Source organism: Triturus cristatus, chromosome 5_1 (assembly GCF_964204655.1).
Source record: "Triturus cristatus chromosome 5_1, aTriCri1.1, whole genome shotgun sequence".
Lineage (NCBI taxonomy): Eukaryota > Metazoa > Chordata > Amphibia > Caudata > Salamandridae > Triturus > Triturus cristatus.
The window spans coordinates 925,029,225-925,049,901 of NC_140587.1; the positions used below are offsets into that span (position 1 = coordinate 925,029,225).

The following is a 20,677-nucleotide window of genomic DNA, read 5'->3' on the forward strand; positions in this document are numbered from 1 at the left end:
CGGCGGCCTGTTAGCTCAGTTGGTTAGAGCAAGGTGCTAATAACGCCAAGGTCACAGGTTCTATCCCTGTACAGGCCAAGTTTCTGTGTTAAATAAAAGATGCTTTTTCTTCTGTCTCTTTGTTATCTGTATATCTCTTTGGAGCAAGAGCTGCTAGAATCATTAGTTGAATCAATTTGATATAGATGTGGAATTATATATTAATGTTAAAGTGCCTTGAACATCCATTAATGGTTGTAAGTTCTAACACTAAGTAACTAAATCTCTCATTTATTACAAGCATTTTCTTCTGTCTGATGTTTATCTCTATATTTCCTTTGAGCAGAAGCTGATAGAATGAGTAGATGAATTAATTTAATATAGATGATAAACTGTTATTTATTGCTTAACCACATAGAAAATACATTAATGGTTCTAAGTTTTAACACTAAGAATGAAAATCTCATTTGTATTGATTTTTTTGTGATATTTGTTTCTTCATGTCGATAATATATACATATACCTTATGGGTAAACAGCTGAAAATAAGCTTTCAAACTATCTGGGGTTCACTGACATTAGCAATTCTTCATATGCTTGTCCCCCAGCCCAGCACGAACAGCGGCCTGTTAGCTCAGTTGGTTAGAGCGTGGTGCTAATAACGCCAAGGTCACAGGTTCGATCCCTGTACAGGCCAAGTTTCTGTGTTAAAAAAAAGATGGTTTTTCTTGTGTCTCTTTGATAACTGTATATCTCTTTGGAGCAAGAGCTGCTAGAATCATTAGTTGAATCAATTTGATATAGATGTGGAATTATATATTAATGTTAAAGTGCCTTGAACATCCATTAATGGTTGTAAGTTCTAACACTAAGTAACTAAATCTCTCATTTATTACAAGCATTTTCTTCTGTCTGATGTTTATCTCTATATTTCCTTTGAGCAGGAGCTGATAGAATGAGTAGATGAATTAATTTAATATAGATGATAAACTGTTATTTATTGCTTAACCACATAGAAAATACATTAATGGTTCTAAGTTTTAACACTAAGAATGAAAATCTCATTTGTATTGATTTTTTTGTGATATTTGTTTCTTCATGTCGATAATATATAAATATACCTTATGGGTAAACAGCTGAAAATAAGCTTTCAAACTATCTGGGGTTCACTGACATTGGCAATTCTTCATATGCTTGTCCCCCAGCCCAGCACAAACAGCGGCCTGTTAGCTCAGTTGGTTAGAGCGTGGTGCTAATAACGCCAAGGTCACAGGTTCGATCCCTGTACAGGCCAAGTTTCTGTGTTAAAAAAAAGATGCTTTTTCTTGTGTCTCTTTGTTAACTGTATATCTCTTTGGAGCAAGAGCTGCTAGAATGATTAGTTGAATCAATTTGATATAGATGTGGAATTATATATCAATGTTAAAGTGCCTTGAACATCCATTAATGGTTCAAAGTTCTAACACTAAGTAATTAATCTCCCATTTATTACAAGTAATTTAGGAAAGTCTAGTTTTGATTTTTTGATAATGCTTAAAGACACCATGAATGTAAACAGCTGAATATAAGATTTCCATCTATCTCGGGTTAACAATCAGTAGCACTTCATCATCTGTTATTTCTTCAGTAGTATGCTATAAATATAGTAAGCCTATTATCTGATTCTGTTAGAACATGAAGGTAAAAATGCCAAGAACATACTTTCTACCACTCTCCAAGCAAACACTTAACGCTGCTTTAATGTTGAAATAAATGCATTTTCTTCTGTATCTTGTTTAAATCTATATTTCCTTTGAGCAGAAGCTGATAGAATGAGTAGATGAATTAATTTAATATAGATGATGAACTGTTATTTATTGCTAAACCACATGGAAAATACATTAATGGTTCTAAGTTTTAACACTAAGAATGAAAATCTCATTTGTATTGATTTTTTTGTGATATTTGTTTCTTCATGTCGATAATATATAAATATACCTTATGGGTAAACAGCTGAAAATAAGCTTTCAAACTATCTGGGGTTCACTGACATTAGCAGTTCTTCATATGCTTGTCCCCCAGCCCAGCACGAACAGCGGCCTGTTAGCTCAGTTGGTTAGAGCGTGGTGCTAATAACGCCAAGGTCACAGGTTCGATCCCTGTACAGGCCAAGTTTCTGTGTTAAATAAAAGATGCTTTTTCTTGTGTCTCTTTGTTAACTGTATATCTCTTTGGAGCAAGAGCTGCTAGAATCATTAGTTGAATCAATTTGATATAGATGTGGAATTATATATTAATGTTAAAGTGCCTTGAACATCCATTAATGGTTGTAAGTTCTAACACTAAGTAACTAAATCTCTCATTTATTACAAGCATTTTCTTCTGTCTGATGTTTATCTCTATATTTCCTTTGAGCAGGAGCTGATAGAATGAGTAGATGAATTAATTTAATATAGATGATGAACTGTTATTTATTGCTAAACCACATAGAACATACATTAATGGTTCTAAGTTTTAACACTAAGAATGAAAATCTCATTTGTATTGATTTTTTTGTGATATTTGTTTCTTCATGTCGATAATATATAAATATACCTTATGGGTAAACAGCTGAAAATAAGCTTTCAAACTATCTGGGGTTCACTGACATTAGCAATTCTTCATATGCTTGTCCCCCAGCCCAGCACGAACGGCGGCCTGTTAGCACAGTTGGTTAGAGCGTGGTGCTAATAACGCCAAGGTCACAGGTTCGATCCCTGTACATGCCAAGTTTCTGTGTTAAATAAAAGATGCTTTTTCTTCTGTCTCTTTGTTATCTGTATATCTCTTTGGAGCAAGAGCTGCTAGAATCATTAGTTGAATCAATTTGATATAGATGTGGAATTATATATTAATGTTAAAGTGCCTTGAACATCCATTAATGGTTCAAAGTTCTAACACTAAGTAATTAATCTCCCATTTATTACAAGTAATTTAGGAAAGTCTAGTTTTGATTTTTTGATAATGCTTAAAGACACCATGAATGTAAACAGCTGAATATAAGATTTCCATCTATCTCGGGTTAACAATCAGTAGCACTTCATCATCTGTTATTTCTTCAGTAGTATGCTATAAATATAGTAAGCCTATTATCTGATTCTGTTAGAACATGAAGTTAAAAATGCCAAGAACATACTTTCTACCACTCTCCAAGCAAACACTTAACGCTGCTTTAATGTTGAAATAGATGCATTTTCTTCTGTATCTTGTTTAAATCTATATTTCCTTTGAGCAGAAGCTGATAGAATGAGTAGATGAATTAATTTAATATAGATTATGAACTGTTATTTATTGCTAAACCACATGGAAAATACATTAATGGTTCTAAGTTTTAACACTAAGATTGAAAATCTCATTTGTATTGATTTTTTTGTGATATTTGTTTCTTCATGTCGATAATATATAAATATACCTTATGGGTAAACAGCTGAAAATAAGCTTTCAAACTATCTGGGGTTCACTGACATTAGCAATTCTTCATATGCTTGTCCCCCAGCCCAGCACGAGCGGCGGCCTGTTAGCTCAGTTGGTTAGAGCGTGGTGCTAATAACGCCAAGGTCACAGGTTCGATCCCTGTACAGGCCAAGTTTCTGTGTTAAATAAAAGATGCTTTTTCTTCTGTCTCTTTGTTATCTGTATATCTCTTTGGAGCAAGAGCTGCTAGAATCATTAGTTGAATCAATTTGATATAGATGTGGAATTATATATTAATGTTAAACTGCCTTGAACATCCATTAATGGTTGTAAGTTCTAACACTAAGTAACTAAATCTCTCATTTATTACAAGCATTTTCTTCTGTCTGATGTTTATCTCTATATTTCCTTTGAGCAGGAGCTGATAGAATGAGTAGATGAATTAATTTAATATAGATGATGAACTGTTATTTATTGCTAAACCACATAGAACATACATTAATGGTTCTAAGTTTTAACACTAAGAATGAAAATCTCATTTGTATTGATTTTTTTGTGATATTTGTTTCTTCATGTCGATAATATATAAATATACCTTATGGGTAAACAGCTGAAAATAAGCTTTCAATCTATCTGGGGTTCACTGACATTAGCAGTTCTGCATATGCTTGTCCCCCAGCCCAGCACGAACGGCGGCCTGTTAGCTCAGTTGGTTAGAGCGTGGTGCTAATAACGCCAAGGTCACAGGTTCCATCCCTGTACAGGCCAAGTTTCTGTGTTAAAAAAAAGATGCTTTTTCTTGTGTCTCTTTGTTAACTGTATATCTCTTTGGAGCAAGAGCTGCTAGTAGTTGAATCAATTTGATATAGATGTGGAATTATATATTAATGTTAAAGTGCCTTGAACATCCATTAATGGTTGTAAGTTCTAACACTAAGTAACTAAATCTCTCATTTATTACAAGCATTTTCTTCTGTCTGATGTTTATCTCTATATTTCCTTTGAGCAGGAGCTGATAGAATGAGTAGATGAATTAATTTAATATAGATGATGAACTGTTATTTATTGCTAAACCACATGGAAAATACATTAATGGTTCTAAGTTTTAACACTAAGATTGAAAATCTCATTTGTATTGATTTTTTTGTGATATTTGTTTCTTCATGTCGATAATATATAAATATACCTTATGGGTAAACAGCTGAAAATAAGCTTTCAAACTATCTGGGGTTCACTGACATTAGCAATTCTTCATATGCTTGTCCCCCAGCCCAGCACGAACAGCGGCCTGTTAGCTCAGTTGGTTAGAGTGTGGTGCTAATAACGCCAAGGTCACAGGTTCGATCCCTGTACAGGCCAAGTTTCTGTGTTCAATAAAAGATGCTTTTTCTTGTGTCTCTTTGTTATCTGTATATCTCTTTGGAGCAAGAGCTGCTAGAATGATTAGTTGAATCAATGTGATATAGATGTGGAATTATATATTAATGTTAAAGTGCCTTGAATATTCATTAATGGTTCAAAGTTCTAACACTAAGTAATTAATCTCCCATTTATTACAAGTAATTTAGGAAAGTCTAGTTTTGATTTTTTGATAATGCTTAAAGACACCATGAATGTAAACAGCTGAATATAAGATTTCCATCTATCTCGGGTTAACAATCAGTAGCACTTCATCATCTGTTATTTCTTCAGTAGTATGCTATAAATATAGTAAGCCTATTATCTGATTCTGTTAGAACATGAAGTTAAAAATGCCAAGAACATACTTTCTACCACTCTCCAAGCAAACACTTAACGCTGCTTTAATGTTGAAATAGATGCATTTTCTTCTGTATCTTGTTTAAATCTATATTTCCTTTGAGCAGAAGCTGATAGAATGAGTAGATGAATTAATTTAATATAGATGATGAACTGTTATTTATTGCTAAACCACATGGAAAATACATTAATGGTTCTAAGTTTTAACACTAAGAATGAAAATCTCATTTGTATTGATTTTTTTGTGATATTTGTTTCTTCATGTCGATAATATATAAATATACCTTATGGGTAAACAGCTGAAAATAAGCTTTCAAACTATCTGGGGTTCACTGACATTAGCAATTCTTCATATGCTTGTCCCCCAGCCCAGCACGAACGGCGGCCTGTTAGCTCAGTTGGTTAGAGCGTGGTGCTAATAACGCCAAGGTCACAGGTTCGATCCCTGTACAGGCCAAGTTTCTGTGTTAAATAAAAGATGCTTTTTCTTGTGTCTCTTTGTTATCTGTATATCTCTTTGGAGCAAGAGCTGCTAGAATCATTAGTTGAATCAATTTGATATAGATGTGGAATTATATATTAATGTTAAAGTGCCTTGAACATCCATTAATGGTTGTAAGTTCTAGCACTAAGTAACTAAATCTCTCATTTATTACAAGCATTTTCTTCTGTCTGATGTTTATCTCTATATTTCCTTTGGGCAGAAGCTGATAGAATGATTAGATGAATCAATTTAATATAGTTGATGAATTATTGTTTATTGCTAAACCACATAGAAAATACATTAATGGTTCTAAGTTTTAACACTAAGAATAAAAATCTCATTTGTATTGATTTTTTGGTGATATTTGTTTCTTCATGTCAATAATATATAAATATACCTTATGGGTAAACAGCTGAAAATAACCTTTCAAACTATCTGGGGTTCACTGACATTAGCACTTCTTCATATGCTTGTCCCCCAGCCCAGCACAAGCAGTGGCCTGTTAGCTCAGTTGGTTAGAGCGTGGTGCTAATAACGCCAAGGTCACAGGTTCGATCCCTGTACAGGCCATGTTTCTGTGTTAAATAAAAGATGCTTTTTCTTGTGTCTCTTTGTTAACTGTATATCTCTTTGGAGCAAGAGCTGCTAGAATCATTACATTAATCAATTTGATGTCGATGTGGAATTATATATTAACGTTAAAGTGCCTTGAACATCCATTAATGGTTGTAAGTTCTAACACTAAGTAACTAAATCTCTCATTTATTACAAGCATTTTCTTCTGTCTGATTTTTATCTCTATATTTCCTTTGGGCAGAAGCTGATAGAATGATTAGATGAATCAATTTAATATAGTTGATGAATTATTGTTTATTGCTAAAACACATGGAAAATACTTTAATGGCTCTAAGTTTTAACACTAAGTATGAAAATCTCGTTTATATTGAGTTTTTATTTCATATTGGGTTTTTCATGTTGATAATATATAAATATATCTTAAAGGTAAACTGCTGAAAATAAGCATTCCAACTATCTGGCGTTCACTGTCATTAGCACTTCTTCATATGCTTGTCCCCCATCACTGTGCACACAGTGGCCTGTTAGCTCAGATGGTTAGAGCGTGGTGCTAATAACGCCAAGGGCACAGGTTCAATCCCTGTACAGGCCAGGTGTCTGAGTTAAGAGTAAGCTTTTTCTTATCTCTCATTGTTAGCTGTATACCTCTTTGGAGCAAGAGCTGCTAGAAAGATTAGATTAATACATTTGATATAGATGTGGAATTATATATTAATGTTAAAGTGCCTTGAATATTCATTAATGTTTCAAAGTTCTAACACTAAGTAATTAATCTCCCATTTATTACAAGTAATTTAGGAAAGTCTAGTTTAGATTTTTTGATAATGCTTAAAGACACCATGAATGTAAACAGCTGAATATAAGATTTCCATCTATCTCGGGTTAACAATCAGTATCACTTCATCATCTGTTATTTCTTCAGTAGTATGCTATAAATATAGTAAGCCTATTATCTGATTCTGTTAGAACATGAAGTTAAAAATGCCAAGAACATACTTTCTACCACTCTCCAAGCAAACACTTAACACTGCTTTAATGTTGAAATAGATGCATTTTCTTCTGTATCTTCTTTAAATCTATATTTCCTTTGAGCAGAAGCTGATAGAATGAGTAGATGAATTAATTTAATATAGATGATGAACTAATATTTATTGCTAAACCACATGGAAAATACATTAATGGTTCTAAGTTTTAACACTAAGAATGAAAATCTCATTTGTATTGATTTTTTTGTGATATTTGTTTCTTCATGTCGATAATATATAAATATACCTTATGGGTAAACAGCTGAAAATAAGCTTTCAAACTATCTGGGGTTCACTGACATTACCACTTCATCATATGCTTGTCCGCCAGCCCAGCACAGACAGCGGCCTGTTAGCTCAGTTGGTTAGAGCGTGGTGCTAATAACGCCAAGGTCACAGGTTCGATCCCTGTACAGGCCAAGTTTCTGTGTTAAATAAAAGATGCTTTTTCTTGTGTCTCTTTGTTAACTGTATATCTCTTTGGAGCAAGAGCTGCTAGAATCATTACATTAATCAATTTGATGTAGATGTGGAATTATATATTAATGTTAAAGTGCCTTGAACATCCATTAATGGTTGTAAGTTCTAACACTAAGTAACTAAATCTCTCATTTATTACAAGCATTTTCTTCTGGCTGATGTTTATCTCTATATTTCCTTTGGGCAGAAGCTGATAGAATGATTAGATGAATCAATTTAATATAGTTGATGAATTATTGTTTATTGCTAAAACACATGGAAAATACTTTAATGGCTCTAAGTTTTAACACTAAGTATGAAAATCTCGTTTATATTGAGTTTTTATTTTATATTGGTTTTTTCATGTTGATAATATATAAATATCTTAAAGGTAAACTGCTGAAAATAAGCATTCCAACTATCTGGGGTTCACTGTCATTAGCACTTCTTCATATGCTTGTCCCCCATGACTGTGCACACAGTGGCCTGTTAGCTCAGATGGTTAGAGCGTGGTGCTAAAAATGCCAAGGTCACAGGTTCGATCCCTGTACATGCCAGGTGTCTGAGTTAAAAGAAAGCTTTTTCTTATCTCTCATTGTTAACTGTATACCTCTTTGGAGCAAGAGCTGCTAGAAAGATTCGATTAATACATTTTATATAGATGTGGAATTACATATTAATGTTAAAGTGCCTTGAATATTCATTAATGGTTCAAAGTTCTAACACTAAGTAATTAATCTCCCATTTATTACAAGTAATTTAGGAAAGTCTAGTTTTGATTTTTTGATAATGCTTAAAGACACCATGAATGTAAACAGCTGAATATAAGATTTCCATCTATCTCGGGTTAACAATCAGTAGCACTTCATCATCTGTTATTTCTTTAGTAGTATGCTATAAATATAGTAAGCCTATTATCTGATTCTGTTAGAACATGAAGTTAAAAATGCCAAGAACATACTTTCTACCACTCTCCAAGCAAACACTTAACGCTGCTTTAATGTTGAAATAGATGCATTTTCTTCTGTATCTTGTTTAAATCTATATTTCCTTTGAGCAGAAGCTGATAGAATGAGTAGATGAATTAATTTAATATAGATGATGAACTGTTATTTATTGCTAAACCACATGGAAAATACATTAATGGTTCTAAGTTTTAACACTAAGATTGAAAATCTCATTTGTATTGATTTTTTTGTGATATTTGTTTCTTCATGTCGATAATATATAAATATACCTTATGGGTAAACAGCTGAAAATAAGCTTTCAAACTATCTGGGGTTCACTGACATTAGCAATTCTTCATATGCTTGTCCCCCAGCCCAGCACGAGCGGCGGCCTGTTAGCTCAGTTGGTTAGAGTGTGGTGCTAATAACGCCAATGTCACAGGTTCGGTCCCTGTACAGGCCAAGTTTCTGTGTTAAATAAAAGATGCTTTTTCTTCTGTCTCTTTGTTATCTGTATATCTCTTTGGAGCAAGAGCTGCTAGAATCATTAGTTGAATCAATTTGATATAGATGTGGAATTATATATTAATGTTAAAGTGCCTTGAACATCCATTAATGGTTGTAAGTTTTAACACTAAGTAACTAAATCTCTCATTTATTACAAGCATTTTCTTCTGTCTGATGTTTATCTCTATATTTCCTTTGAGCAGGAGCTGATAGAATGAGTAGATGAATTAATTTAATATAGATGATGAACTGTTATTTATTGCTAAACCACATGGAAAATACATTAATGGTTCTAAGTTTTAACACTAAGAATGAAAATCTCATTTGTATTGATTTTTTTGTGATATTTGTTTCTTCATGTCGATAATATATAAATATACCTTATGGGTAAACAGCTGAAAATAAGCTTTCAAACTATCTGGGGTTCACTGACATTACCACTTCATCATATGCTTGTCCGCCAGCCCAGCACAGACAGTGGCCTGTTAGCTCAGTTGGTTAGAGCGTGGTGCTAATAACGCCAAGGTCACAGGTTCGATCCCTGTACAGGCCAAGTTTCTGTGTTAAATAAAAGATGCTTTTTCTTGTGTCTCTTTGTTAACTGTATATCTCTTTGGAGCAAGAGCTGCTAGAATCATTACATTAATCAATTTGATGTAGATGTGGAATTATATATTAATGTTAAAGTGCCTTGAACATCCATTAATGGTTGTAAGTTCTAACACTAAGTAACTAAATCTCTCATTTATTACAAGCATTTTCTTCTGGCTGATGTTTATCTCTATATTTCCTTTGGGCAGAAGCTGATAGAATGATTAGATGAATCAATTTAATATAGTTGATGAATTATTGTTTATTGCTAAAACACATGGAAAATACTTTAATGGCTCTAAGTTTTAACACTAAGTATGAAAATCTCGTTTATATTGAGTTTTTATTTTATATTGGTTTTTTCATGTTGATAATATATAAATATATCTTAAAGGTAAACTGCTGAAAATAAGCATTCCAACTATCTGGGGTTCACTGTCATTAGCACTTCTTCATATGCTTGTCCCCCATGACTGTGCACACAGTGGCCTGTTAGCTCAGATGGTTAGAGCGTGGTGCTAAAAATGCCAAGGTCACAGGTTCGATCCCTGTACATGCCAGGTGTCTGAGTTAAAAGAAAGCTTTTTCTTATCTCTCATTGTTAACTGTATACCTCTTTGGAGCAAGAGCTGCTAGAAAGATTCGATTAATACATTTTATATAGATGTGGAATTACATATTAATGTTAAAGTGCCTTGAATATTCATTAATGGTTCAAAGTTCTAACACTAAGTAATTAATCTCCCATTTATTACAAGTAATTTAGGAAAGTCTAGTTTTGATTTTTTGATAATGCTTAAAGACACCATGAATGTAAACAGCTGAATATAAGATTTCCATCTATCTCGGGTTAACAATCAGTAGCACTTCATCATCTGTTATTTCTTCAGTAGTATGCTATAAATATAGTAAGCCTATTATCTGATTCTGTTAGAACATGAAGTTAAAAATGCCAAGAACATACTTTCTACCACTCTCCAAGCAAACACTTAACGCTGCTTTAATGTTGAAATAGATGCATTTTCTTCTGTATCTTGTTTAAATCTATATTTCCTTTGAGCAGAAGCTGATAGAATGAGTAGATGAATTAATTTAATATAGATGATGAACTGTTATTTATTGCTAAACCACATGGAAAATACATTAATGGTTCTAAGTTTTAACACTAAGATTGAAAATCTCATTTGTATTGATTTTTTTGTGATATTTGTTTCTTCATGTCGATAATATATAAATATACCTTATGGGTAAACAGCTGAAAATAAGCTTTCAAACTATCTGGGGTTCACTGACATTAGCAATTCTTCATATGCTTGTCCCCCAGCCCAGCACGAGCGGCGGCCTGTTAGCTCTGTTGGTTAGAGTGTGGTGCTAATAACGCCAATGTCACAGGTTCGATCCCTGTACAGGCCAAGTTTCTGTGTTAAATAAAAGATGTTTTTTCTTCTGTCTCTTTGTTATCTGTATATCTCTTTGGAGCAAGAGCTGCTAGAATCATTAGTTGAATCAATTTGATATAGATGTGGAATTATATATTAATGTTAAAGTGCCTTGAACATCCATTAATGGTTGTAAGTTCTAACACTAAGTAACTAAATCTCTCATTTATTACAAGCATTTTCTTCTGTCTGATGTTTATCTCTATATTTCCTTTGAGTAGGAGCTGATAGAATGAGTAGATGAATTAATTTAATATAGATGATGAACTGTTATTTATTGCTAAACCACATGGAAAATACATTAATGGTTCTAAGTTTTAACACTAAGATTGAAAATCTCATTTGTATTGATTTTTTTGTGATATTTGTTTCTTCATGTCGATAATATATAAATATACCTTATGGGTAAACAGCTGAAAATAAGCTTTCAAACTATCTGGGGTTCACTGACATTAGCAATTCTTCATATGCTTGTCCACCAGCCCAGCACGAACGGCGGCCTGTTAGCTCAGTTGGTTAGAGCATGGTGCTAATAACGCCAAGGTCACAGGTTCGATCCCTGTACAGGCCAAGTTTCTGTGTTCAATAAAAGATGCTTTTTCTTGTGTCTCTTTGTTATCTGTATATCTCTTTGGAGCAAGAGCTGCTAGAATGATTAGTTGAATCAATTTGATATAGATGTGGAATTATATATTAATGTTAAAGTGCCTTGAACATCCATTAATGGTTCAAAGTTCTAACACTAAGTAATTAATCTCCCATTTATTACAAGTAATTTAGGAAAGTCTAGTTTTGATTTTTTGATAATGCTTAAAGACACCATGAATGTAAACAGCTGAATATAAGATTTCCATCTATCTCGGGTTAACAATCAGTAGCACTTCATCATCTGTTATTTCTTCAGTAGTATGCTATAAATATAGTAAGCCTATTATCTGATTCTGTTAGAACATGAAGTTAAAAATGCCAAGAACATACTTTCTACCACTCTCCAAGCAAACACTTAACGCTGCTTTAATGTTGAAATAAATGCATTTTCTTCTGTATCTTGTTTAAATCTATATTTCCTTTGAGCAGAAGCTGATAGAATGAGTAGATGAATTAATTTAATATAGATGATGAACTGTTATTTATTGCTAAACCACATGGAAAATACATTAATGGTTCTAAGTTTTAACACTAAGAATGAAAATCTCATTTGTATTGATTTTTTTGTGATATTTGTTTCTTCATGTCGATAATATATAAATATACCTTATGGGTAAACAGCTGAAAATAAGCTTTCAAACTATCTGGGGTTCACTGACATTAGCACTTCTTCATATGCTTGTCCCCCAGCCCAGCACAGACAGCGGCCTGTTAGCTCAGTTGGTTAGAGCGTGGTGCTAATAATGCCAAGGTCACAGGTTCGATCCCTGTACAGGCCAAGTTTCTGTGTTAAATAAAAGATGCTTTTTCTTCTGTCTCTATGTTATCTGTATATCTCTTTGGAGCAAGAGCTGCTAGAATCATTAGTTGAATCAATTTGATATAGATGTGGAATTATATATTAATGTTAAAGTGCCTTGAACATCCATTAATGGTTCAAAGTTCTAACACTAAGTAACTAAATCTCTCATTTATTACAAGCATTTTCTTCTGTCTGATGTTTATCTCTATATTTCCTTTGAGCAGGAGCTGATAGAATGAGTAGATGAATTAATTTAATATAGATGATGAACTGTTATTTATTGCTAAACCACATAGAACATACATTAATGGTTCTAAGTTTTAACACTAAGAATGAAAATCTCATTTGTATTGATTTTTTTGTGATATTTGTTTCTTCATGTCGATAATATATAAATATACCTTATGGGTAAACAGCTGAAAATAAGCTTTCAAACTATCTGGGGTTCACTGACATTAGCAATTCTGCATATGCTTGTCCCCCAGCCCAGCACAAACGGCGGCCTGTTAGCTCAGTTGGTTAGAGCGTGGTGCTAATAACGCCAAGGTCACAGGTTCGATCCCTGTACAGGCCAAGTTTCTGTGTTAAAAAAAAGATGCTTTTTCTTGTGTCTCTTTGTTAACTGTATATCTCTTTGGAGCAAGAGCTGCTAGAATCACTACATTAATCAATTTGATGTAGATGTGGAATTATATATTAATATTAAAGTGCCTTGAACATCCATTAATGGTTGTAAGTTCTAACACTAAGTAACTAAATCTCTCATTTATTACAAGCATTTTCTTCTGTCTGATGTTTATCTCTATATTTCCTTTGGGCAGAAGCTGATAGAATGATTAGATGAATCAATTTAATATAGTTGATGAATTATTGTTTATTGCTAAAACACATGGAAAATACTTTAATGGCTCTAAGTTTTAACACTAAGTATGAAAATCTCGTTTATATTGAGTTTTTATTTCATATTGGTTTTTTCATGTTGATAATATATAAATATATCTTAAAGGTAAACTGCTGAAAATAAGCATTCCAACTATCTGGGGTTCACTGTCCTTAGCACTTCTTCATATGCTTGTCCCCCATCACTGTGCACACAGTGGCCTGTTAGCTCAGATGGTTAGAGCGTGGTGCTAATAATGCCAAGGTCACAGGTTCGATCCCTGTACAGGCCAGGTGTCTGAGTTAAAAGAAAGCTTTTTATTATCTCTCATTGTTAGCTGTATACCTCTTTGGAGCAAGAGCTGCTAGAAAGATTAGATTAATAAATTTGATATAGATGTGGAATTACATATTAATGTTAAAGTGCCTTGAATATTCATTAATGGTTCAAAGTTCTAACACTAAGTAATTAATCTCCCATTTATTACAAGTAATTTAGGAAAGTCTAGTTTTGATTTTTTGATAATGCTTAAAGACACCATGAATGTAAACAGCTGAATATAAGATTTCCATCTATCTCGGGTTAACAATCAGTAGCACTTCATCATCTGTTATTTCTTCAGTAGTATGCTATAAATATAGTAAGCCTATTATCTGATTCTGTTAGAACATGAAGTTAAAAATGCCAAGAACATACTTTCTACCACTCTCCAAGCAAACACTTAACGCTGCTTTAATGTTGAAATAGATGCATTTTCTTCTGTATCTTGTTTAAATCTATATTTCCTTTGAGCAGAAGCTGATAGAATGAGTAGATGAATTAATTTAATATAGATGATGAACTGTTATTTATTGCTAAACCACATGGAAAATACATTAATGGTTCTAAGTTTTAACACTAAGATTGAAAATCTCATTTGTATTGATTTTTTTGTGATATTTGTTTCTTCATGTCGATAATATATAAATATACCTTATGGGTAAACAGCTGAAAATAAGCTTTCAAACTATCTGGGGTTCACTGACATTAGCAATTCTTCATATGCTTGTCCACCAGCCCAGCACGAATGGCGGCCTGTTAGCTCAGTTGGTTAGAGCGCGGTGCTAATAACGCCAAGGTCACAGGTTCGATCCCTGTACAGGCCAAGTTTCTGTGTTCAATAAAAGATGCTTTTTCTTGTGTCTCTTTGTTATCTGTATATCTCTTTGGAGCAAGAGCTGCTAGAATGATTAGTTGAATCAATTTGATATAGATGTGGAATTATATATTAATGTTAAAGTGCCTTGAACATCCATTAATGGTTCAAAGTTCTAACACTAAGTAATTAATCTCCCATTTATTACAAGTAATTTAGGAAAGTCTAGTTTTGATTTTTTGATAATGCTTAAAGACACCATGAATGTAAACAGCTGAATATAAGATTTCCATCTATCTCGGGTTAACAATCAGTAGCACTTCATCATCTGTTATTTCTTCAGTAGTATGCTATAAATATAGTAAGCCTATTATCTGATTCTGTTAGAACATGAAGTTAAAAATGCCAAGAACATACTTTCTACCACTCTCCAAGCAAACACTTAACGCTGCTTTAATGTTGAAATAAATGCATTTTCTTCTGTATCTTGTTTAAATCTATATTTCCTTTGAGCAGAAGCTGATAGAATGAGTAGATGAATTAATTTAATATAGATGATGAACTGTTATTTATTGCTAAACCACATGGAAAATACATTAATGGTTCTAAGTTTTAACACTAAGAATGAAAATCTCATTTGTATTGATTTTTTTGTGATATTTGTTTCTTCATGTCGATAATATATAAATATACCTTATGGGTAAACAGCTGAAAATAAGCTTTCAAACTATCTGGGGTTCACTGACATTAGCAATTCTTCATATGCTTGTCCCCCAGCCCAGCACGAGTGGCGGCCTGTTAGCTCAGTTGCTTAGAGCGTGGTGCTAATAACGCCAAGGTCACAGGTTCGATCCCTGTACAGGCCAAGTTTCTGTGTTAAATAAAAGATGCTTTTTCTTCTGTCTCTTTGTTATCTGTATATCTCTTTGGAGCAAGAGCTGCTAGAATCATTAGTTGAATCAATTTGATATAGATGTGGAATTATATATTAATGTTTAAGTGCCTTGAACATCCATTAATGGTTGTAAGTTCTAACACTAAGTAACTAAATCTCTCATTTATTACAAGCATTTTCTTCTGTCTGATATTTATCTCTATATTTCCTTTGAGCAGAAGCTGATTGAATGAGTAGATGAATTAATTTAATATAGATGATGAACTGTTTTTTATTGCTAAACCACATAGAAAATACATTAATGGTTCTACGTTTTAACACTAAGAATGAAAATCTCATTTGTATTGTTTTTTTTGTGATATTTGTTTCTTCATGTCGATAATATATAAATATACCTTATGGGTAAACAGCTGAAAATAAGCTTTCAAACTATCTGGGGTTCACTGACATTACCACTGCTTCATATGCTTGTCCCCCAGCCCAGCACGGACAGCGGCCTGTTAGCTCAGTTGGTTAGAGCGTGGTGCTAATAACGCCAAGGTCACAGGTTCGATCCCTGTACAGGCCAAGTTTCTGTGTTAAATAAAAGATGCTTTTTCTTCTGTCTCTATGTTATCTGTATATCTCTTTGGAGCAAGAGCTGCTAGAATCATTAGTTGAATCAATTTGATATAGATGTGGAATTATCTATTAATGTTAAAGTGCCTTGAACATCCATTAATGGTTCAAAGTTCTAACACTAAGTAATTAAATCTCTCATTTATTACAAGCATTTTCTTCTGTCTGATATTTATCTCTATATTTCCTTTGAGCAGAAGCTGATAGAATGAGTAGATGAATTAATTTAATATAGATGATGAACTGTTTTTTATTGCTAAACCACATAGAAAATACATTAATGGTTCTAAGTTTTAACAGTAAGAATGAAAATCTCATTTGTATTGATTTTTTTGTGATATTTGTTTCTTCATGTCGATCATATATAAATATACCTTATGGGTAAACAGCTGAAAATAAGCTTTCAAACTATCTGGGGTTCACTGACATTTGCACTTCTTCATATGCTTGTCCCCCAGCCCAGCACAAACAGTGGCCTGTTAGCTCAGTTGGTTAGAGCGTGGTGCTAATAACGCCAAGGTCACAGGTTCGATCCCTATACAGGCCACGTTTCTGTGTTATATAAACGATGCTTTTTCTTGTGTCTCTTTGTTAACTGTATATCTCTTTGGAGCAAGAGCTGCTAGAATCATTAGTTGAATCAATTTGATATAGATGTGGAATTATATATTAATGTTAAAGTGCCTTGAACATCCATTAATGGTTGTAAGTTCTAACACTAAGTAACTAAATCTCTCATTTATTACAAGCATTTTCTTCTGTCTGATGTTTATCTCTATATTTCCTTTGGGCAGAAGCTGATAGAATGATTAGATGAATCAATTTAATATAGTTGATGAATTATTGTTTATTGCTAAACCACATAGAAAATACATTAATGGTTCTAAGTTTTAACACTAAGAATAAAAATCTCATTTGTATTGATTTTTTGGTGATATTTATTTCTTCATGTCAATAATATATAAATATACCTTATGGGTAAACAGCTGAAAATAACCTTTCAAACTATCTGGGGTTCACTGACATTCTCACTTCTTCATATGCTTGTCCCCCAGCCCAGCACAAACAGTGGCCTGTTAGCTCAGTTGGTTAGAGCGTGGTGCTAATAACGCCAAGGTCACAGGTTCAATCCCTGTACAGGCCACGTTTCTGTGTTAAATAAAAGATGCTTTTTCTTGTGTCTCTTTGTTAACTGTATATCTTTTTGGAGCAAGAGCTGCTAGAATCATTACATTAATCAATTTGATGTAGATGTGGAATTATATATTAATGTTAAAGTGCCTTGAATATTCATTAATGGTTCAAAGTTCTAACACTAAGTAATTAATCTCCCATTTATTACAAGTAATTTAGGAAAGTCTAGTTTTGATTTTTTGATAATGCTTAAAGACACCATGAATGTAAACAGCTGAATATAAGATTTCCATCTATCTCGGGTTAACAATCAGTAGCACTTTATCATCTGTTATTTCTTCAGTAGTATGCTATAAATATAGTAAGCCTATTATCTGATTCTGTTAGAACATGAAGTTAAAAATACCAAGAACATACTTTCTACCACTCTCCAAGCAAACACTTAACGCTGCTTTAATGTTGAAATAGATGCATTTTTTTCTGTATCTTGTTTAAATCTATATTTCCTTTGAGCAGAAGCTGATAGAATGAGTAGATGAATTAATTTAATATAGATGATGAACTGTTATTTATTGCTAAACCACATAGAAAATACATTAATGGTTCTAAGTTTTAACACTATGAATGAAAATCTCATTTGTATTGATTTTTTTGTGATATTTGTTTCTTCATGTCGATCATATATAAATATACCTTATGGGTAAACAGCTGAAAATAAGCTTTCGAACTATCTGGGGTTCACTGACATTAGCACTTCTTCATATGCTTGTCCCCCAGCCCAGCACAAACAGAGGCCTGTTAGCTCAGTTGGTTAGAGCGTGGTGCTAATAACGCCAAGGTCACAGGTTTGATCCCTGTACAGGCCACGTTTCTGTGTTAAATAAAAGATGCTTTTTCTTGTGTCTCTTTGTTAACTGTATATCTCTTTGGAGCAATAGCTGCTAGAATCATTAGTTGAATCAATTTGATATAGATGTGGAATAATATATTAATGTTAAAGTGCCTTGAACATCCATTAATGGTTGTAAGTTCTAACACTAAGTAACTAAATCTCTCATTTATTACAAGCATTTTCTTCTGTCTGATTTTTATCTCTATATTTCCTTTGGGCAGAAGCTGATAGAATGATTAGATGAATCAATTTAATATAGTTGATGAATTATTGTTTATTGCTAAAACACATGGAAAATACTTTAATGGCTCTAAGTTTTAACACTAAGTATGAAAATCTCTTTATATTGAGTTTTTATTTCATATTGGTTTTTTCATGTTGATAATATATAAATATATCTTAAAGGTAAACTGCTGAAAATAAGCATTCCAACTATCTGGGGTTCACTGTCATTAGCACTTCTTCATATGCTTGTCCCCCATCATTGTGCACACAGTGGCCTGTTAGCTCAGATGGTTAGAGCGTGGTGCTAATAACGTCAAGGTCACAGGTTCAATCCCTGTACAGGCCAGGTGTCTGAGTTAAGAGAAAGCTTTTTCTTATCTCTCATTGTTAGCTGTATACCTCTTTGGAGCAAGAGCTGCTAGAAAGATTAGATTAATACATTTGATATAGATGTGGAATTATATATTAATGTTAAAGTGCCTTGAATATTCATTAATGTTTCAAAGTTCTAACACTAAGTAATTAATCTCCCATTTATTACAAGTAATTTAGGAAAGTCTAGTTTTGATTTTTTGATAATGCTTAAAGACACCATGAATGTAAACAGCTGAATATAAGATTTCCATCTATCTCGGGTTAACAATCAGTAGCACTTCATCATCTGTTATTTCTTCAGTAGTATGCTATAAATATAGTAAGCCTATTATCTGATTCTGTTAGAACATGAAGTTAAAAATGCCAAGAACATACTTTCTACCACTCTCCAAGCAAACACTTAACACTGCTTTAATGTTGAAATAGATGCATTTTCTTCTGTATCTTCTTTAAATCTATATTTCCTTTGAGCAGAAGCTGATAAAATGAGTAGATGAATTAATTTAATATAGATGATGAACTAATATTTATTGCTAAACCACATGGAAAATACATTAATGGTTCTAAGTTTTAACCCTAAGAATGACAATCTCATTTGTATTGATTTTTTTGTGATATTTGTTTCTTCATGTCGATAATATATAAATATACCTTATGGGTAAACAGCTGAAAATAAGCTTTCAAACTATCTGGGGTTCACTGACATTACCACTTCTTCATATGCTTGTCCCCCAGCACAGCACGGACAGCGGCCTGTTAGCTCAGTTGGTTAGAGCGTGGTGCTAATAACGCCAAGGTCACAGGTTCGATCCCTGTACAGGCCAAGTTTCTGTGTTAAATAAAAGATGCTTTTTCTTGTGTCTCTTTGTTAACTGTATATCTCTTTGGAGCAAGAGCTGCTAGAATCATTACATTAATCAATTTGATGTAGATGTGGAATTATATATTAATGTTAAAGTGCCTTGAACATCCATTATTGGTTGTAAGTTCTAACACTAAGTAACTAAATCTCTCATTTATTACAAGCATTTTCTTCTGGCTGATGTTTATCTCTATATTTCCTTTGGGCAGAAGCTGATAGAATGATTAGATGAATCAATTTAATATAGTTGATGAATTATTGTTTATTGCTAAAACACATGGAAAATACTTTAATGGCTCTAAGTTTTAACACTAAGTATGAAAATCTTGTTTATATTGAGTTTTTATTTCATATTGGTTTTTTCATGTTGATAATATATAAATATATCTTAAAGGTAAACTGCTGAAAATAAGCATTCCAACTATCTGGGGTCCACTGTCATTAGCACTTCTTCATATGCTTGTCCCCCATAACTGTGCACACAGTGGCCTGTTAGCTCAGATGGTTAGAGCGTGGTGCTAATAACGCCAAGGTCACAGGTTCGATCCCTGTACAGGCCAGGTGTCTGAGTTAAAAGAAAGCTTTTTATTATCTCTCATTGTTAACTGTATACCTCTTTGGAGCAAGAGCTGCTAGAAAGATTCGATTAATAAATTTTATATAGATGTGGAATTACATATTAATGTTAAAGTGCCTTGAATATTCATTAATGGTTCAAAGTTCTAACACTAAGTAATTAATCTCCCATTTATTACAAGTAATTTAGGAAAGTCTAGTTTAGATTTTTTGATAATGCTTAAAGACACCATGAATGTAAACAGCTGAATATAAGATTTCCATCTATCTCGGGTTAACAATCAGTAGCACTTCATCATCTGTTATTTCTTCAGTAGTATGCTATAAATATAGTAAGCCTCTTATCTGATTCTGTTAGAACATGAAGTTAAAAATGCCAAGAACATACTTTCTACCACTCTCCAAGCAAACACTTAACGCTGCTTTAATGTTGAAATAG

At 33.0% G+C, this 20,677-nt stretch overlaps 13 non-coding genes across 13 annotated transcripts; all 13 read left to right on the forward strand.

Annotated features, from left to right (window-relative positions):
• The first annotated feature begins 601 nt into the window (after window positions 1-601).
• On the forward strand, window positions 602-675 carry TRNAI-AAU (transfer RNA isoleucine (anticodon AAU)). The gene has a single exon. It is a non-coding gene; the product is annotated as a tRNA-Ile (tRNA).
• Window positions 676-1,198: 523 nt separating this feature from the next.
• TRNAI-AAU (transfer RNA isoleucine (anticodon AAU)) lies at window positions 1,199-1,272 on the forward strand. The gene has a single exon. It is a non-coding gene; the product is annotated as a tRNA-Ile (tRNA).
• A 782-nt stretch (window positions 1,273-2,054) lies between these two features.
• Window positions 2,055-2,128, forward strand: TRNAI-AAU (transfer RNA isoleucine (anticodon AAU)). Its single transcript has one exon. It is a non-coding gene; the product is annotated as a tRNA-Ile (tRNA).
• A 1,379-nt stretch (window positions 2,129-3,507) lies between these two features.
• TRNAI-AAU (transfer RNA isoleucine (anticodon AAU)) lies at window positions 3,508-3,581 on the forward strand. Its single transcript has one exon. It is a non-coding gene; the product is annotated as a tRNA-Ile (tRNA).
• A 1,970-nt stretch (window positions 3,582-5,551) lies between these two features.
• TRNAI-AAU (transfer RNA isoleucine (anticodon AAU)) lies at window positions 5,552-5,625 on the forward strand. The gene has a single exon. It is a non-coding gene; the product is annotated as a tRNA-Ile (tRNA).
• A 523-nt stretch (window positions 5,626-6,148) lies between these two features.
• On the forward strand, window positions 6,149-6,222 carry TRNAI-AAU (transfer RNA isoleucine (anticodon AAU)). The gene has a single exon. It is a non-coding gene; the product is annotated as a tRNA-Ile (tRNA).
• Window positions 6,223-7,599: 1,377 nt separating this feature from the next.
• On the forward strand, window positions 7,600-7,673 carry TRNAI-AAU (transfer RNA isoleucine (anticodon AAU)). The gene has a single exon. It is a non-coding gene; the product is annotated as a tRNA-Ile (tRNA).
• A 522-nt stretch (window positions 7,674-8,195) lies between these two features.
• TRNAF-AAA (transfer RNA phenylalanine (anticodon AAA)) lies at window positions 8,196-8,269 on the forward strand. Its single transcript has one exon. It is a non-coding gene; the product is annotated as a tRNA-Phe (tRNA).
• Window positions 8,270-9,645: 1,376 nt separating this feature from the next.
• On the forward strand, window positions 9,646-9,719 carry TRNAI-AAU (transfer RNA isoleucine (anticodon AAU)). Its single transcript has one exon. It is a non-coding gene; the product is annotated as a tRNA-Ile (tRNA).
• A 524-nt stretch (window positions 9,720-10,243) lies between these two features.
• On the forward strand, window positions 10,244-10,317 carry TRNAF-AAA (transfer RNA phenylalanine (anticodon AAA)). Its single transcript has one exon. It is a non-coding gene; the product is annotated as a tRNA-Phe (tRNA).
• Window positions 10,318-13,146: 2,829 nt separating this feature from the next.
• Window positions 13,147-13,220, forward strand: TRNAI-AAU (transfer RNA isoleucine (anticodon AAU)). Its single transcript has one exon. It is a non-coding gene; the product is annotated as a tRNA-Ile (tRNA).
• A 2,830-nt stretch (window positions 13,221-16,050) lies between these two features.
• Window positions 16,051-16,124, forward strand: TRNAI-AAU (transfer RNA isoleucine (anticodon AAU)). The gene has a single exon. It is a non-coding gene; the product is annotated as a tRNA-Ile (tRNA).
• A 3,426-nt stretch (window positions 16,125-19,550) lies between these two features.
• Window positions 19,551-19,624, forward strand: TRNAI-AAU (transfer RNA isoleucine (anticodon AAU)). The gene has a single exon. It is a non-coding gene; the product is annotated as a tRNA-Ile (tRNA).
• Window positions 19,625-20,677: the final 1,053 nt, after the last annotated feature.